We start from the raw sequence: 16663 nt of genomic DNA on the forward strand, positions 1-16663 counted from the left end.
TTAATGAGAAAAGTCCAGACCAGCCTAAAATCCTTAAATTTCTGATTCAGGGCACCCACTGAATATCTAACCTTGAGTAAAGTCACATCCCCTAGGAGATTTGGTTTCCCTACCTTTAAACTCGGGATAATAACTTTCATTATTTTCACTCTGGGCTCTGGAAGGTCTAAAGAGGTATCTGAAATAGGCTACCTTGAGCTATGGGGCAGCCAGATGGTAGGAAAATCCTAGGTATCATCATTATAAATAAATGGTCTTGGATAAGAATTCAGATTGCTTTGCCTCCGTTTTCAGGAGTTATTTTTAGATAGCTTTTCTAGGGCTATGTGGCTTCTAAGACACTTCAAGAGACAGCTTAAAAAAAGTGTGATAAAATGATTTTCTAAACTTTAGCTAGGTGAACACATCTACAAAACACAGCATTGAGTTATATATTTTATAAACACCTAAGAGAGTCCATATAAAGCATCCAGCATTACCACTAGTTAGGCCATTATTAAAATAGCCAGTGGGCACATTATTTATAAATTTTATTAAACCTGAAGCAGAAAATGAAAGGCTTTAAGGTTTCAAATCATGGAGCCCGATCTTTCTCCACCTCCCATCAGCCTAAGATACAGTGCCAGCGTCCTTTGTCCAAGCCTTTCTCCATCATTGCCCTTCTAAAAAATGTACTTAAGGCCTATCACTTTGTCTTAAATTGGTACTTTAGTAAAGACAAGATAACAAAATTAGCATGATTCTCTATTTATATGCTGAACTTGAAATTGTGGCAAGGGATCTTGGGAACTGATTTCAAAGTACTCTTCCAACTTAAAGAGGTTATGAGCATGAACAAAAAATCTTTGAGATGGTCACCCAGAGATACAAAATTCCAATTTTCTGTCTTATCACACCTCTGGAATCTCAGATGTTCAATTTGGAAGCCACAGATATTTTGTGTTTGTACTACATATTAGTGCTGTTCTTCTGATAGTAGTCACTGAGAATATTTTCGCTGAGAATATTTTTCCTCAGTTTGCAAAAGTTTGACTTTTGGACTTCACATCCCTAGAGCAGCTAAGTGCTATCACTCATCACTGAATCTGAGAAGGGGGTGGGGCAAAAACACTCTGAAACCCTTTAGTTAGTGTATTTGAAGTTTCAGTATTTTATTTCACTTTGGGTAAGTGTTGAAGAAAGTGTGTTCTGAATCTGTGGTTGTTGGTTTTGGGTTCCAGCAGAGAAAACTACTCCAAACTACTCCATTTATCTTTCCCTTTCACTCTTGGAAAAGGCTGGACTGAGTTCTGGAATAGTTAGCTATGCTTCCTCTCCTATGTAAATTAAATTTTGGAGTATACTTATTTCTAGAAATAATCATTTATTGTTCACTGAAGTATTTGTTAAGCACTTACTATGTTTCAACAATGTAATAAGCTCTGGGAATTCAGTCCCTGTCTCACATGGGGCTCACTAGCTAAGTGGAAGGGAGAACAGTTATCTCGATTCCATTTTACAGGTGAGGAACAACAAGAAGGTACAGAGAAGTTAAATGACTTGCCCAAGTTCATACAGAAGGCAAGTGGCAGAATAAGGAGTAGAATCCAAGTATTCTGACTCCCAGGTCCGTGTTCTCTTCACTAGCCATGTTCCATGGTATAAAGGATAGATTACGGGCCTGGAAGTCAGAAGGTCATGGGTTCTAATTTTGGTTCTACCACTTATCTGTTGTGTGACCTTGGGCAAGTCACTTCACTTCTCTGTGCCTCGGGTGTCTCATCTGCAAAATGGGAATTGAGACTGTGAGCCCCATGTGGGACAGAAATTACATCCAACCTGATTAGCCTGTCTTTACCCCAGCACTTAGGACAGTGCCTGGCATGTAATAAGCCCTTAGCAAATACCATTAATATTATCATTATTATTATTATTGAACAAAAAAATCCTTACTTCTATCTGAATGTCTTTGTTACCATTCTATGTTTTCCTATGGGGGATATTGGTATTTGTTAAAAGCTTACTATGTGCAGAGCACTGTTCTAAGTGCTGGGGTAGACACAGGGTAATCAGGTTGTCCCAAGTGAGGCTCATAGTTGGCCCCCATTTTACAGATGAGGTAACTGAGGCACAGAGATGTTAAGTGACTTGCCCACAGTCACACAGCTAAGTGGCAGAGCTAGGATTCAAACTCATGACCTCTGTCTCCCAAGCCCGGTTTCTTTCCACTGAGCCATGCTTACCTTATTCTAGAATGAAAATACAATTCTATTCTTGACATCTGTGTGCTCAGAAATTCTTTAATTTTCTTTTATTCAAAATCAGGCACTACTTAAAGCTGATTTAATCCTGACTGATCCCTTTAAAAATCTCAGCTAGTGGTTTGAGATAGTGGACTATTTAAAGCTCTCATATCAGTGACCCATTTAAAAATTCAACCATTAGTCCAAAAAGCCTCAAAAATCTTGGTCTAAGCCTAAGTCTCCCAAGGGGTATGTTTTACCAAATCCACCTTCAAAGCAAATATGATTCTGTTCAGAAGGTTCCCATCTGATCTGACAGTGGGGGGAAAAAAGGTGGGGGAGGGTTAACAGTGTAGGACTTGAACACACTGTTCTAGGTAAAAGGAACACTGGTTTATTCAGAAAATAGCACACATGAACTTGAAATCTATAGAAATCGTACCCTCTCAGTGGCAAAGTATAAAAAATGTGTTGACCATTGCACATAGAGGATCCACCTGAAACTAATAAGCACACATGGATATCTCAGAAGGCAGTGGACCAGAATTATTTTGTCTGCTCTGGCAAAGTGATATAGAAATCCAACCATCTGTCAGGTGGAGATACTTTTCACCTCTTCCTTCATGTCTCAAGGGTTTGCTTATTCTCTTTTTCAGTGATATTTCTAGCTATTTTTTTTTCAATCAGTGTTTCTTATTGTCAATTGGATTTACTGAGTGCTTACTGTGTGCAGGGCACTTGTGAGAGTACAGTATAACCGAAACATTCCCTGCCCATAACAAGCCTACAGTCTGAAAATACATACTGAATGGCAAAAAATGAACTAAGTGAGAGATAACAGAAATAAGATACACAGTCCCTGCCATCAAGGAACTCACAATCAAATGGGGTGGCCTGCAAAGGTTTTTAAATCATTTACAGTAGGGTAGCTGGTCAATATGGCAGGAAATAGTTTGGGGTTTTTTTTCCAGACAATGGCATATTTCATGCTTCATGATGCCCCACAGCAAATTTGTGTGGTTCACTGATATTTGTTCTATTTTTCTTTTACCAGACTTGAGTGAATAAGATGGAAAGTAATGTTTGAGTAACATTGGATCTAGAACAGTTCAAGGGAGGAACACCCATATTTCTTTAGAGCCAGGCCCCATTAGCAAGGAAACACCTGGATCCTGCCAAATTTGTAACTATTCAATGACGAAACATCTGGCACATCTCCCGAGAAAATACCTGAGTCTTGCCAAAACAACAGATATTCAGCGAGAAAACACCTGCATCGTCTGGAATGTGCTTACATTGAAAAAGATGTATTTTCTCTTTAATAGTTATTTGGAGGCTTGGCAAGATCCAATGAAAATTGGTATTGACTCACTGAAAATGTATGGATCCAAAGAAATCATCTCCAAAGGATTCTTCTTGTGGGAAGTTTATATATTTGTATCTAGGTAGATTAAACAACCTACTTTCCCCCTTGAGTTACGTTATTGGATATTCTGTCTGCTCTTCTGAATTCAGGTCCTTTCCCTTGGGTATGACTTTATTCTCAGGAGCCTTTTGAGAGTCTCCTAACTTCCCTTTAGAAAATGGGTGGAAATGATAAAGCCATGAACCATTTCAACCATTCCATGAGCCCAATCTGCACCACTCATCGAAATGGACAGACGAGGTCACTAAAGAGCAATACTTAAATCTCCCTTCTCCCTTGTGAATTAATGTAATGTGTCTGATCTCCTCAAGTCCTGGCCCCCTAACTGCTACAGAAACTCTTGTAAGTTACAGCTTCACCCAGACATTCTATTGCTGAATTGTACTTTCCAAGCACTTAGTACAGTGCTCTGCACGCAGTAAGCACTCAATATGTATGATTGAATGAATGAATGAATTCTATGCTGGGCAGGTGAGCAAAATTCCCTCGATTCCTCAGGAATTCTAGTGAGCTGTCAACCTGAAACACCAGTTCTTTGGATTTTAAAAAAGTGACACAATTCATTTATCCCCCATCATTGCTTAAGCCTCTTGCAAGTTCTGATGAAACCTATTTTTCACAAAATTCCTCTAAAGAATGACCCTAGAAACCATGACTTTTAATTTTATCACCAAACTGTCCAATCCTTCTATTTTGAATAGGTAACTAGAGGACTTGTTAACCATGACAGTAGATATGAGTCCACTATAGTAACATTGTGCTTTAAAATGCCTTAGACCACTCCTGAACCAGGTAATCTCAGATTCCTATTAAAGTGGAAGGCAGGGGTAAATTACTGTGCAAATAATCCCAGTTATTTTAATTATATTTTGGTCTTTCCATCTTAGAAATTTCCCTTTATTTTGTTGGACATTTCCTTTCTCTTCCAGTCAAATTAACAAAGCATACTTCAAGTTATTGCTTTTTAACCTTTGGCCCTATAATTCAGCTCTCATCATCTATAAACACCTTCAGCCGAATCCAGGGAAAATGGACAAAGGCAAGTGTTTTGGTAAAATGAAACTTGTAATTCTATGTTACAAGGGGAATAGTATTATCCTACAGTTCCATAATGCCTATCAACCTAACTGGTCCCCAAGCTACTGTATGTCCTCCGGGGAATTATTGCATTCATTGATTCAATAATATTTATTGAGCACTTACTATGTACAGAGCACTGTACTAAGCGCTTGGAATATACAATTCGGCAACAGAGACAATCCCTGCTCATTGACAGGCTTAGAATCTAATCCGCGGAGACAGACAAAAACAAGACAACTTAATCATGATAAATAGAATCAAGGGGATGTACACCTCATTAACAAAATAAATAGGGTAATAAAAATATATACAAATGAGCACTGTGCTGAGGGGATGGGAAGGGAGAGGGGAAGGAGCAGAGGGAAAGGGGGGAAAGGGAGCTTAGCTGAGGGGAGGTGAAGAGGTAGCAGAGAGGGAGCAGAGGGAAAAGGGGAAGCTCAGTCTGGGAAGGCCTCTTGGAGGAGTTGAGCTCTCAGTAGGGCTTTGAAGAGGAGAAGAGAGTTAGTTTGGCAGAGGTTTGGATGGACAGCATTCCAGGACAGCAGGAGGATGTGGGCCATGATTCAATGGCGGGATAGGCGTGAACGGAGGATGGTGAGGAGGTGAGCGGCAGAGGAGAAAAGCATGCGGGGTGGGCAGTAGAAAGAGAGAAGGGAGGAGAGGTAGGAGGGGGCAAGGTGATGGAGAGCCTTGAAGGCCAGAGTGAGAAGTTTTTGTTTCGTGCAGAGGTTGATAGGCAACCATTGGAGGATTTTAAGGAGGGGAGTGACATGCCCAGAGTGTTTCTGCAGGAAGATGAGCCGGGCAGCAGAATGAAGAATAGATTGAAGCAGGGAAAGACAGGAGGAAGGGAGATCAGAGAGGAAGCTGACACAATATTCCAGTCAGGATATTATGAGAGCTTGTACCAGTAAGATAGCCGTTTGGATGGAGAGCAAAGGGTGGATCTTGGCAATATTGTAAAGGTGAGACCAGCAGGCATTGGTGACAGATTGGATGTGTGGGGTAAATGAGAGACCTGAGTCAAGGATGACACCAAGATTGCGGGCTTGAGAGACAGGAAGGATGGTTGTACTATCCACAGTGACAGGGAAGTCAGGAAGAGGACAGAGCTTGGGAGGGAAGATAAGGAGCTCAGTTTTGGACATGTTGAGTTTTAGGTGGCGGGCAGACATCCAGGTGGAGACGTCCTAGAGGCAGGAGGCGATATGAGCCTGAAAGGAGGGGGAGAGAACAGGGGAGGAGATGTAGATTTGTGTGTCATCTGCATAGAGATGATAGTTTGAAGCCGAGGGAGCGAATGAGTTCACCAAGGGACTGAGTATAGATGGAAAACAGAAGAGGGCCAAGAACTGACCCTTGAGGAACCCCTACAGTTAGAGGATGGGAGGGGTCCATTCCATTCAAAAGCAAGTCCTTCAGGAAGAGAGAGAGTGACATTCTGTTCAACAGTGCCCAGAAACAAAGGTCTGTAGTTTATGAAAGGTTAAAAAAAAAAAAAAACCTAACTTGGCCTGGCTTTATGTGAAATTTGGGCAAACCATAAACCAGCCATCAGTGCTATTTCCCACAGAACAGTCCAGTAGATGTTCGTGTGCTCAGTGCGTTATATTTAAATCTGTCACCTAAAAATGATTTAAGCATGTATAGACTGCAAGGAACTACAATTGAAGAAAATGGAAATAAAATATCAACCTAGTGAAATATTCATTCATTCATTCATTCAATAGTATTTATTGAGCGCTTACTATGTGCAGAGCACTGTACTAAGCGCTTGGGATGAACAAGTCGGCAACAGATAGAGACAGTCCCTGCCATTTGACGGGCTTACAGTCTAATCGGGGGAGACGGACAGACAAGAGCAATGGCACTAAACAGCGTCAAGGGGAAGAACATCTCGTAAAAACAATGGCAACTAAATAGAATCAAGGCGATGTACAATTCATTAACAAAATAAATAGGGTAACGAAAATATATACAGTTGAGCGGACGGGTACAGTGCTGTGGGGATGGGAAGGGAGAGGTGGAGGAGCAGAGGGAAAAGGGGAAAATGAGGCTTTAGCTGCGGAGAGGTAAAGGGGGGATGGCAGAGGGAGTAGAGGGGGAAGAGGAGCTCAGTCTGGGAAGGCCTCTTGGAGGAGGTGATTTTTAAGTAAGGTTTTGAAGAGGGAAAGAGAATCAGTTTGGCGGAGGAAAAGCAACATGGCCTAATGGAAAGAGTATGGGCCTGGCAGTGAGAGGACTGGGTTCCAATCCTGCCTCTGCCACTTACCTACTGTATGACTTTGAGCAGTCACTTCAATCAGTCAATCAAAGGTATTTATTGAGCATTTACTGTGTGCCGACCATTGTATGAAATGCTTGGGAAAATGCAACAGAGTTGGTAGACATGATCCTTTCCCACAGGGATCATACAATCTAGAGGGGAAGACAGGCATTAATAATAAATTAGAGAGGGGGAAATGGAAGAGTAAAAGGATAAGTACATAAACTCTCTAGGCTTCAGTTTCTTCATCTGTATAATGGGGATTGAATTACTGGTCTTCCTGCCCCTTAAACTGTGAACCCCATGTGGGGACAGGGGCTGTGTCATTCATTCATTCAATAGTATTTATTGAGCGCTTACTATGTGCAGAGCACTGTACTAAGCGCTTGGAATGTACAATGCGGCAACAGATAGAGACAATCCCTGCCCAATGATGGGCTCACAGTCTAATCGGGGGAGACAGCAGAGCAAAACAGAACGAAACAAAAACAAGACAACATTATCATGATAAATAGAATCAAGGGGATGTACACCTCATTAACAAAATAAGTAGGGTAATAAATAATATATACAAATGAGCACAGTGCTGAGGAGAGGGGAAGGAAGAGGGGGAGTAGCAGAGGTGGTGTTGGGGGGAGGGGAAGGAGAGGAGAGGAAAAGGGTCTCAGCTGAGGGGAGGTGAAGGGGAAGGGAAAGAAGCAGAGGGTGGAGGGAGAGCAGAGGGAAAAGGGGGAAGCTCAGTTTGGGAAGGCCTCTTGGAAGAGTTGAGCTCTCAGTAGGGCTTTGAAGAGGGGAAGAGAGTTAGTTTGGTGGAGGTGAGGAGAGAGGCCATTCCAGGAAGTGGTAGGATATGGGCCAGGGGTCAACGTTGGGATAGGCGTGACCGAAGAACAGTGAGGAGGTGAGCGGCAAAGGAGCTGAGTGTACGGGGTGGGCAGTAGAAAAAGAGAAGGAAGGTGAGGTAGGAGGGGGCAAGGTGATGGAGAGCTTTGAACTCAAGAGTGAGGAGTTTTTGTTTTATGCAGAGATTGATAGGCAACCACTGGAGGTTTTTGAGGAGGGGAGTGACATGCCCAGAGCATTTCTGTAGGAAGATGATCAGGCCAGTGGAATGAAGAATAGACTGGAGTGAGGAGAGACAGGAGAAAGGGAGATCAGAGAGAAGGCTGACACAATAATCCAGTTGGGATATTATGAGAGTTATGATAGCCATTTGGATGGTGTCTGATGACCTTGTATCTATCCTAGAGTTTAGTACAGTGCTTGGCACATAGTAAGCACTAAATGAATACAATTATAGTAATAGTATTTGGCTATAATTTTGGTTATTGTTTTAACTAAAATTAGAACCATCACCTATAACTGAAATACACTGGCTAATTAGAATATTTTCTTATGGTAAATTGTTTAGTCTTTTGGGGAATTTAATTAGAATCCAGTGAGTGGAGGATCCATTTTCAGGGGAAGAAATATCCAGCATTTATAAGACATGCTCATTTTGTTGTTCTCTAAACTCATGGCATATAATTTTTGGAATAGTGTTATGAAAAAGCTAAACCTGTGTTGAAAGAAACCCTGAAAATTGTGTAACAAAATTGTCCATTCCAGATATCTGAATTAATATTTGGCAATGTTCTTCCCCTCAGTAAAGTATTTTTCATGATTATGAAGCCCTATTTAGTTCCACATCCTATAAACTGAAATGATCTCCTCTCTTCCTCATATTCATGAACATGGAACAAAAACATCCTTTTCATGGTTTTTATTTCCTACAAAATTCCATATGGTTTACCAGCTTATAGTCTCCCTGAAGCTTGAAATTTTTGTTTCACAATGATGTCTTCCACAGACAGATTTAGAAAGGATTATGACAGAGACAAATAAAAAGATTAGATTTCAAGTTTCTGAATTAAACAAATGGTCGAGTTTTCAGTGGTGTGGAGATAAAAAGAAATTCTTCAGTTCATTCATGGATGAACCAGTTCAGAAGTAATTTTGGAAAACTTGCTGACTTGGAGCAACCCAAGTTTCCTTCATTTGTGTTCACAGAGAGGAGAATTACACACTGTATCTTATCCTGCCTCTCTTGTGGCCAATTTCTTGCTCAAGCCCTCCATTCTCCCTGAACCCTCCTTTCCCTTCTCCCTATCTTCAAACCCTTCTGAAATCACATCTTTAGAAGACTTTCCATAATTAATCTCTCTTCTCCTCCACCCTATTTCAATCAGTGGCATTTTGGAGTGCTTCCTGAGTGCAGAGCACGGTACTAAATGCTTGGGTGAGTACACTAGCATTGGTACATGTGATTCCTGTCCTTGATGAATTTAAAGTCTAATGGATCTATTTCCCCCTCTTACTGCCACCTCAGCCCTTCAGTATCACCTAAACCCTTGGGGCCGCACATAACACATGATCCACTGTACTTGTGTGCTTATCTTTATACTCTATTGCTTCCCCTATCTGTAATTTGATTTAGTTTCTGTCTCCACCACTAGACTGCAGGCCCCTAGAGGGCAGAGATCTTGTCTACTGATTTTAGTGTGTTCTTCCAAGTGCTTAGAACAGTGCTCTGCACTTAATAAATAATATTTATTAATTGAATTTCTGATCATCAATACTTTTTTTAAGCACAATCAATTGCTCTTACACTGAGTTCAACCAACTGATCTATTAAAGAGAACAACTTTGAAAGACAAAAGCCTGGAGGAGTCTCCAAGGTCATGAAATGCTGTAAGATGGGAAGGTGGTGGAACATGAAGATGATAACTTTGAGAATTATAATAAGAATAATAGTATCTGTTAAATGTTTACTATGTGCCAAGCATTGTTCTAAGTGCTGGGGTAGATACAAGGTTATCAGGTTGTCCCACGTGGGGCTCACAGACTTAATCCCATTTTACAGATGAGGGAACTGAGGCACAGAGAAGTGAAGTGACTTGCCCAAAGTCACACAGCTGATAATTGGCCAAGCTGGGATTAGAATCCACGACCTCTGACTCCCAACCCTGGGCTCTTTCTGCTAAGCCACAGTGCTTCTCTAATTACGTATCTTGTATTTGTGATGAGCTTTTTGTCTTCCCATTGAGATCAAAATGCTTTGATCTTGCCCCTCACAACATACCTTTTTTGAGGGAAACAGCCATAGATATATTAAGTGACTTGCCCCAGGTCACAGAGATTCTCATACAAGAATCCAGGATCCTGACTCCCAGCTCTCCCAACAGCCAAGTTTCTTTTGTTGTTCTGCTACTGTGGGGAGCAAGGAGTTGAGTTTGATGGTGAAGAAAATGGGCTCATATTCATGGAAAAACAAGGAGGAAATGGGGAATTCTGGGAAGGTAAGAAAACTTTGACCATGGAGCAAAAGGAAAAGACACAAAAATTAAAAGATGAGGCACAATGCAAAATTCAGCCCTCTGAAAGGAGAATCATTAGGAAACACTGGGGAGCTATGATCTAAGCCAATTTGATTTACTTATTTTAATTTCAAGTATTCTATCAAGTGTAATCTATCAGACAAGCAAAATATTATGTTCTTCAGACTGTTCCTATAAATTGAGTGTGAAGGCATCTTACCTAGTTAAGATTATTGATTTATGACATCTGAGAAGAAAAGTGAGATGAGTTGGAATATGAAATGTGTTATTTATTGTGTTAAGCTACACACAACAAGGGTTAGTATTTTTGTATGGACAATATGACTGGGACTGTGCGTCCTGCATTGACTTTTTCAGTCAGTCACACACACAAACGTACTCACACACATGTACACACACACACACACATGCACACACACACACACATATACACATACACACACACGAAATTGAGTCAGGAGTGACTTTTTTAATACAAAGGGCATATATGATGTGTGCTTGTGTATTTGCATATATGTACATATATTTATATGTACTTGTATATGTGTGTATATATATGTATGTGTATGAGTATAGTATTCAGTTAAATACTGAATATTTAAAGAATATTGAATTTACTGAGTATTCAGTTAAGTACTGGGAAGGAACATGGCTTAGTGGAAGTCAGAATGTCCTGAGTTCTAATCCTGGGTCTGCCATGTGTCTGCTGTGTGACTTTGGGCAAGTCACTAACTCCTTTGAGCCTCAGGTACTTCATCTGTAAAATGGATATTAAGAATATGAGTCCCATGTGGGAGAGGGGCTGTTTCCTACCTGATTAACTGGTATCTACCCCAGCGCTTAGAACAGTGCCTGGCACATAGCAAGTGCTTAACAAGTACCATTATTATTATTGTTATTATTTTTAAATTGGTATTTGCTTTTTGTATTTAAAGATAATAGGTCATAATAACAATAATAATGATAGTATTTGTTAGCTACTTACCATATGCTAAGTACTGTCTAAGCACTGGGGTGCAGGCTGACTTCCACACTAAGTGGTGAGGATAAAACAGCCAGAGGTAGGGAGTGCATGCTGGGGCTTTGCCATTAGTGGTAAAAGTTACTGACCCAGGGGCCACTTAAGGCATCCCTTGCGGTGGACAGACTCAACAGGGATCTTGTAAATAAATAGCTAATGTGCATGGCAAAAACTGCTGTGGCTACAGAGGTGGCTACCCTGGTAACCACTGACTGGTCTGTGGTACAGGATCAGCCCACTGCAGCCACTTTGGTCTTGAATGAGTTTCATAGGGAGTATTCTTGCATGCTCTTTACAGTGTGCTGCAGGAGTGCCCGTCTCCTTGTTTGTTACTTCCACAGCTCAGCAGAAACTTGAGTGGCAGGGTCAGAATTGTACAGGTCACTCTGCCAAAGCCACTAACATAACTGTAAGTCCACTCACACAGATTTTCAGTCCCATATTCTTCATGGCTCTCCTCCAAGAAGCCTTCTCTCACTAAACTTTCCTCTTGTCTTCTCCCACTCTCTTCTATGCTCCTTCATTCATCCTCCTTCCCAACCCCACAGCACATATGTATAAATCTACATATCTGTAATTTATATTAATGTCTGTTTTTCGCCCTCTAAACTGTGAGCTTGTTGAGGGCAGGAAAATATCTGTTTTTATAACGTATTCTCCCAAGTGCTTAGTACAGTGCTTTGCACACAGTAAGCTCTCAGTAAATGTAACTGAATGAATGAATGGAGCAAGGCTCATCTGCTATCATGGAAGACGTCGTCATCATCATTGACATCTGGTTATGCATGTGTCTTTACAGTGATGTGTGACTAGTGGTACTTTTCAAGCCACCAGAACATAAAGGCTCCTTTTAGGTTTGTCGCTGCAGTTACTATTTATAGCACCTGGAACTTTTTTCTTCTTCCCGAAGTCTCTCCCCAATAGAACAGATTCAGGTTGCCATACCCCAGGTTGGTTCAGCCTAAAACTCTTGTCTCTCAGCAAGCCACAGTTCTCCCATACTTGCTGAGGTTATGCTTCACGTTATCATTATATCTCTTCTTCTGCATGCTTGGCACACAAGACATGTGCAATAAATATGTCTGATTCTTCTGTTCAGTCCACTTGCAATAATCCAACTTTAAATGCCTGAGCAGCAACTGTTTACCCTGTGCATATCACACACTTGCCTTATTTCTCAGCTAATAGAATGGCTCCTCTCTCAGGGTCACACCTGGAGAGTTTCCAGTACTCTACCAGTCTCGGCTATGGGAGGGAGAATCAAGCAGAGGTCTGTCCATTCCATTCTTAGCCTGGCCAATGGCTAGAGAGTGGAAGGCAATCTGCTACAAATCAAAACTCCTGTCTGCTGGGCAGCAGCGGTATGGAAGAGAGTCAAGGATGGAGACTCAAGTTTACTGAGCGGAAGGAAGCAATTGATAAACCACTTTTGTATTTTTATCAAGAAAACTCTCTGGATCCACTACCAGAATGATTGCAGATGGAGAGGGGTGTGGTCTGGGACAGATGTGTCCATGGTGTCTCTATAGGTCGGAAACAACTTGATGAACTATGACAAGACAATAGAATGGCTACATTCCAAGTCCAGTCATGCTGCCTGGTCATGGGAGGTAAAGATGGCACTAAAGTGATCCTGGTAAAACTACTTAAAAATACGAATGTGAGATCCAGGTCTTGGAGCTTTATGTCAGCTTAAGCACCAGTAGCTGCTCCATAGGTCTTCAGTTTGATCTGGAGCCCAACAGTATTCAATGCTTCATTCTGCCTCCGTACCGACCTTCTTGATTTGGTCATCTAATGCCAGGCCACCCCTGGACAGTGTGCAGATCAACTTAATATCTGCAATCAATCAGTGATGCTTACTGAGCACTTATATGCACAACACTGCACTAACTGCTTGCTAAAGAACAGAATCAGCGGACATGTTCCCTGAACGTAATGAGCTTAATGAGTGCAGTGTTCCCATAGGAAGGGCTGGTCTGGTACTTTAGTCAGTTTCAGAGTTGACAGTCCACAGATGATTTGCTTGGTGGTGTCAGTCAATCAATCAAATTTATTGAGCGTTTACCATGCAGAGAACTGTGCTAATCGCTTGGGAGAGGACAATATGACAATATAACAGACACATTCCCTACCCACAATGAGTTTACAATCTGGAGGATGTGTGTGTGTTTGTGTGTGTTTGTGTTTCTTGAGCCCCATCATCATTAAACAGAAGGTCCTAGAAGACTGCCTCTGAGAGATGTGAAGTGGAGCAAGCGGAGATGAACACCCCCACAATTCAAGGTCACCATTCTTCAACGTCTCCAAGCTTATCAGCGGGGACTGAGAACTGCCATCTAAGCCACAAATGATAGACTTAGACTGTTATGTATTGTGTATGTGTCAGGATCCCAAGGACAAGGCACTAATTTCATTTTATGCACTAGGCATTAGGCTCTCAAGCTTGCTAAGCAAATTTCCATAATGCCCAATTCCATCTTTTTGGGACAGACTTTGGTTCATCTGATGTGAACAACTATACCTATCGGCTAATTTGAAAATAATTGCCACAAGATGGCAGCCTAATAAATAATAACTAATTCAGTCCAGGCTTTCCCAAGGCTGAAGCCTGGCTATTTCAGCAACCAAAATGCTGTTTTGATTCATCATACACATAGATTGAAAGTGTTAGTACAGCAGCAGCAGCGTTATGGACAGGAAACATGTCTGCTAATTCTGTTTTATCGTACCCTCCTAAGTATTTGGTACAGTGCTCTGCACATAGTTAGCACTCAGTAAATGTAATTGATCTATGCCACCCTCTCCCTAGGAGGGGATCCCACCTACTTCCCTCTCTCATTGAAACTTCTCTGCTGCTCACCCTGCACACAATTGCCTCATTTTATTTGACTTTGCAACAGTTTTTCCTCTAGACTGTAAGCTCACTGTGGGCAGGGAATGTATCTACTTATTGTTTCACTGTACTCTCCCAAGTGCTTAGTTCAGTGCTCTGTACACAGTAAGTGCTCAGTAAATATGATTGAGTGAGTGAATGAATGAATTAAATATCACCATTTCCTGGCCTGATGCTGCCAGCTTTGGTAAACTGGCTTTTCTTGGGGGATTTTGGGGATGTGAAAGTGGGGCTGTTGGAAGTATATTTCTGATGGTTCTACCATTCTGGGCCCTGGGATCTTTATAGAAAATAGGATAATTAAGTGGTACTACCTTAGGGACAGGAATAATCCTCAACTAAATTCCCTCGTGCCTCTGGGCATCCTATGGGACTCTGGAGGGCTTGACTGTACCACTGATATAAAAGGATCCAAGTCTAATTGTCACCTGGGAGAAGCAACTTCTGGAGGTGAGAGAGAACTCACAGATTTCTGGACTTTAAATTTAAACTTAATCCTCAGAGATTTTCCTGGTGGAATAATCAGGAGAAAATCCCTGAGAATTAAGTTTAAATATATAAGCAATCAATCGTATTTATTGAGTCCTTAGTGCAGAGTACTATACTAAGATCTTGGGAGAGTACAGTATAACAGAGTTGGTAGACATATTCCCATCCACCTAGAGTCATGGCGCTCTCTCCCACACCTCACTCCAAGATTACTGCCCCTGGAGGAGAATGGGGCACATTTTACTTCATCCTACAGGCAAAGATCAGATTTTTCCTAAAAGTTTACAAGTGTGCCAGGTTGGCTTTGGGTCAGTACCTTGATTTGTACTGACTACCTTCAAGCTAATAGCCTAAGACCTTAGTAGAGTGCTCTGCCCAGAGTAAGCACTCAGCAAATAACGTCGATGAATTGATAGCATGACTAATTCCTTTTCTGCCTCATCCATGCTCTTGGAAAGTAGCTGAATCAGTGGCAGAAGGAACACTAGTCCATGAATTGGGCACAGAGCATAAATAGGGATTTTGCACCAATAGTGACTTTTCCTAGTTTAGTCTCTGGGTGTTCTGCTTCATGCCTCTCTTTCCCGAGTAGGCTCATCCAAATTTCTAGGGCAACCAAACGTCTTATTCACATCCTTCTCCCTGTTTGGAGCTCTCTCTCACTTCAACTCATCAGACAACAGCTCATTCCACCTTTAAAGTCCTTCAGAAATCACATGTTTTCCAAGAGGCCTTACCTGACTAATCTCTCATCTTCCCACCTTATTTTTTCCTGTCAGTCATCATTTCTATACCATCTAAGCAGTGCTGTATTCACCACTGTCTGTAACACCTTACAGACCCTATTACTTAAGCACTAACTCACGTAGATATCCCTTTTTCCTTCTTCCTCCTACCTGTAATTCATTGGAGTGTCTGCCCACCCTGTGAGATTGTGAACTTGTTGGTGACAAGGATCATATCTATATACCCTATTGTACTCTCCCAAGTGATTTGTACACAGTAAGCTCTCTATAAATAGCACTGATTGATTCATTGGATTGTCAGCCTGGCCACTTAAAGAACCTTCAGTGTTCCTCTCAGGGGCTTCATCACTCTTCTGAGTTCCCCTAGTCATATTTTATTGCTGATGGTGTAGATAATACTAAGCAACATGGTTTAGTGGAAATGGTGCGGGCTTGGGAGTCAGAGGTCGTGGATTCTAATCCCAGCTCAGCCACTTGTCTGCTATTTGACCTTGGGCAAGTCATTTAACTTCTCTGTGCCTCAGGTACCTCATCTGTAAAATGAGGATTAAGACTGTGAACCCCACGTGAAACAACCTGATAACCTTGTATCTACCCCAGCACATAGTAAGTGCTAAACAAATACCATCATTATTATTATTATTAGATCACTGCCAACCCCCCAAAAGTGCCTTAGTTTGTTCCATGAAAACTGTGTGTTAAGCGAAAGAACTCTAAGAAAGTATAATTCTGACAGGAAATAATGTAATATATATCACTGTGTTCCCAAGATTCAAAAACTGACCAAAATGATATGAATTAAAAAGCACATTTAAATGCAGCTATGGTAGCAGCATTGACATGTGCCAAGTAATGAAAGATTTTGCATCACCTCTATGAACACATGCAGATAATATTTAATTTTCATTGTTCTATTTCCTATCCTATTCACCAAAGAGAGGTTTTGTACTAACAAGCTATCCATGATCTTCGCTAAATAGTTAGCAATAATACCTTCCAGCCCCATAGCACTAATGTATATGTAATTTATTTTATGTTTCCCCCTCAAGACTGTAAGCTCATCATGGGCAGGGAATGTGTCCATTTATTGTTATATTGTACTCTCCTAAATAATAATGTTGGTGTTTGTTAAGCGCTTAC

General features: G+C 41.3%; 1 non-coding gene across 1 annotated transcript; it reads left to right on the forward strand.

The window, feature by feature from the left end:
* Positions 1-12587: 12587 nt before the first annotated feature.
* LOC114817109 lies at positions 12588-12725 on the forward strand. The gene has a single exon (XR_003764965.1). It is a non-coding gene; the product is annotated as a small nucleolar RNA SNORA7 (small nucleolar RNA).
* Positions 12726-16663: the final 3938 nt, after the last annotated feature.

The sequence above is a fragment of the Ornithorhynchus anatinus genome, chromosome 1 (assembly GCF_004115215.2).
Source record: "Ornithorhynchus anatinus isolate Pmale09 chromosome 1, mOrnAna1.pri.v4, whole genome shotgun sequence".
Taxonomy (NCBI): domain Eukaryota; kingdom Metazoa; phylum Chordata; class Mammalia; order Monotremata; family Ornithorhynchidae; genus Ornithorhynchus; species Ornithorhynchus anatinus.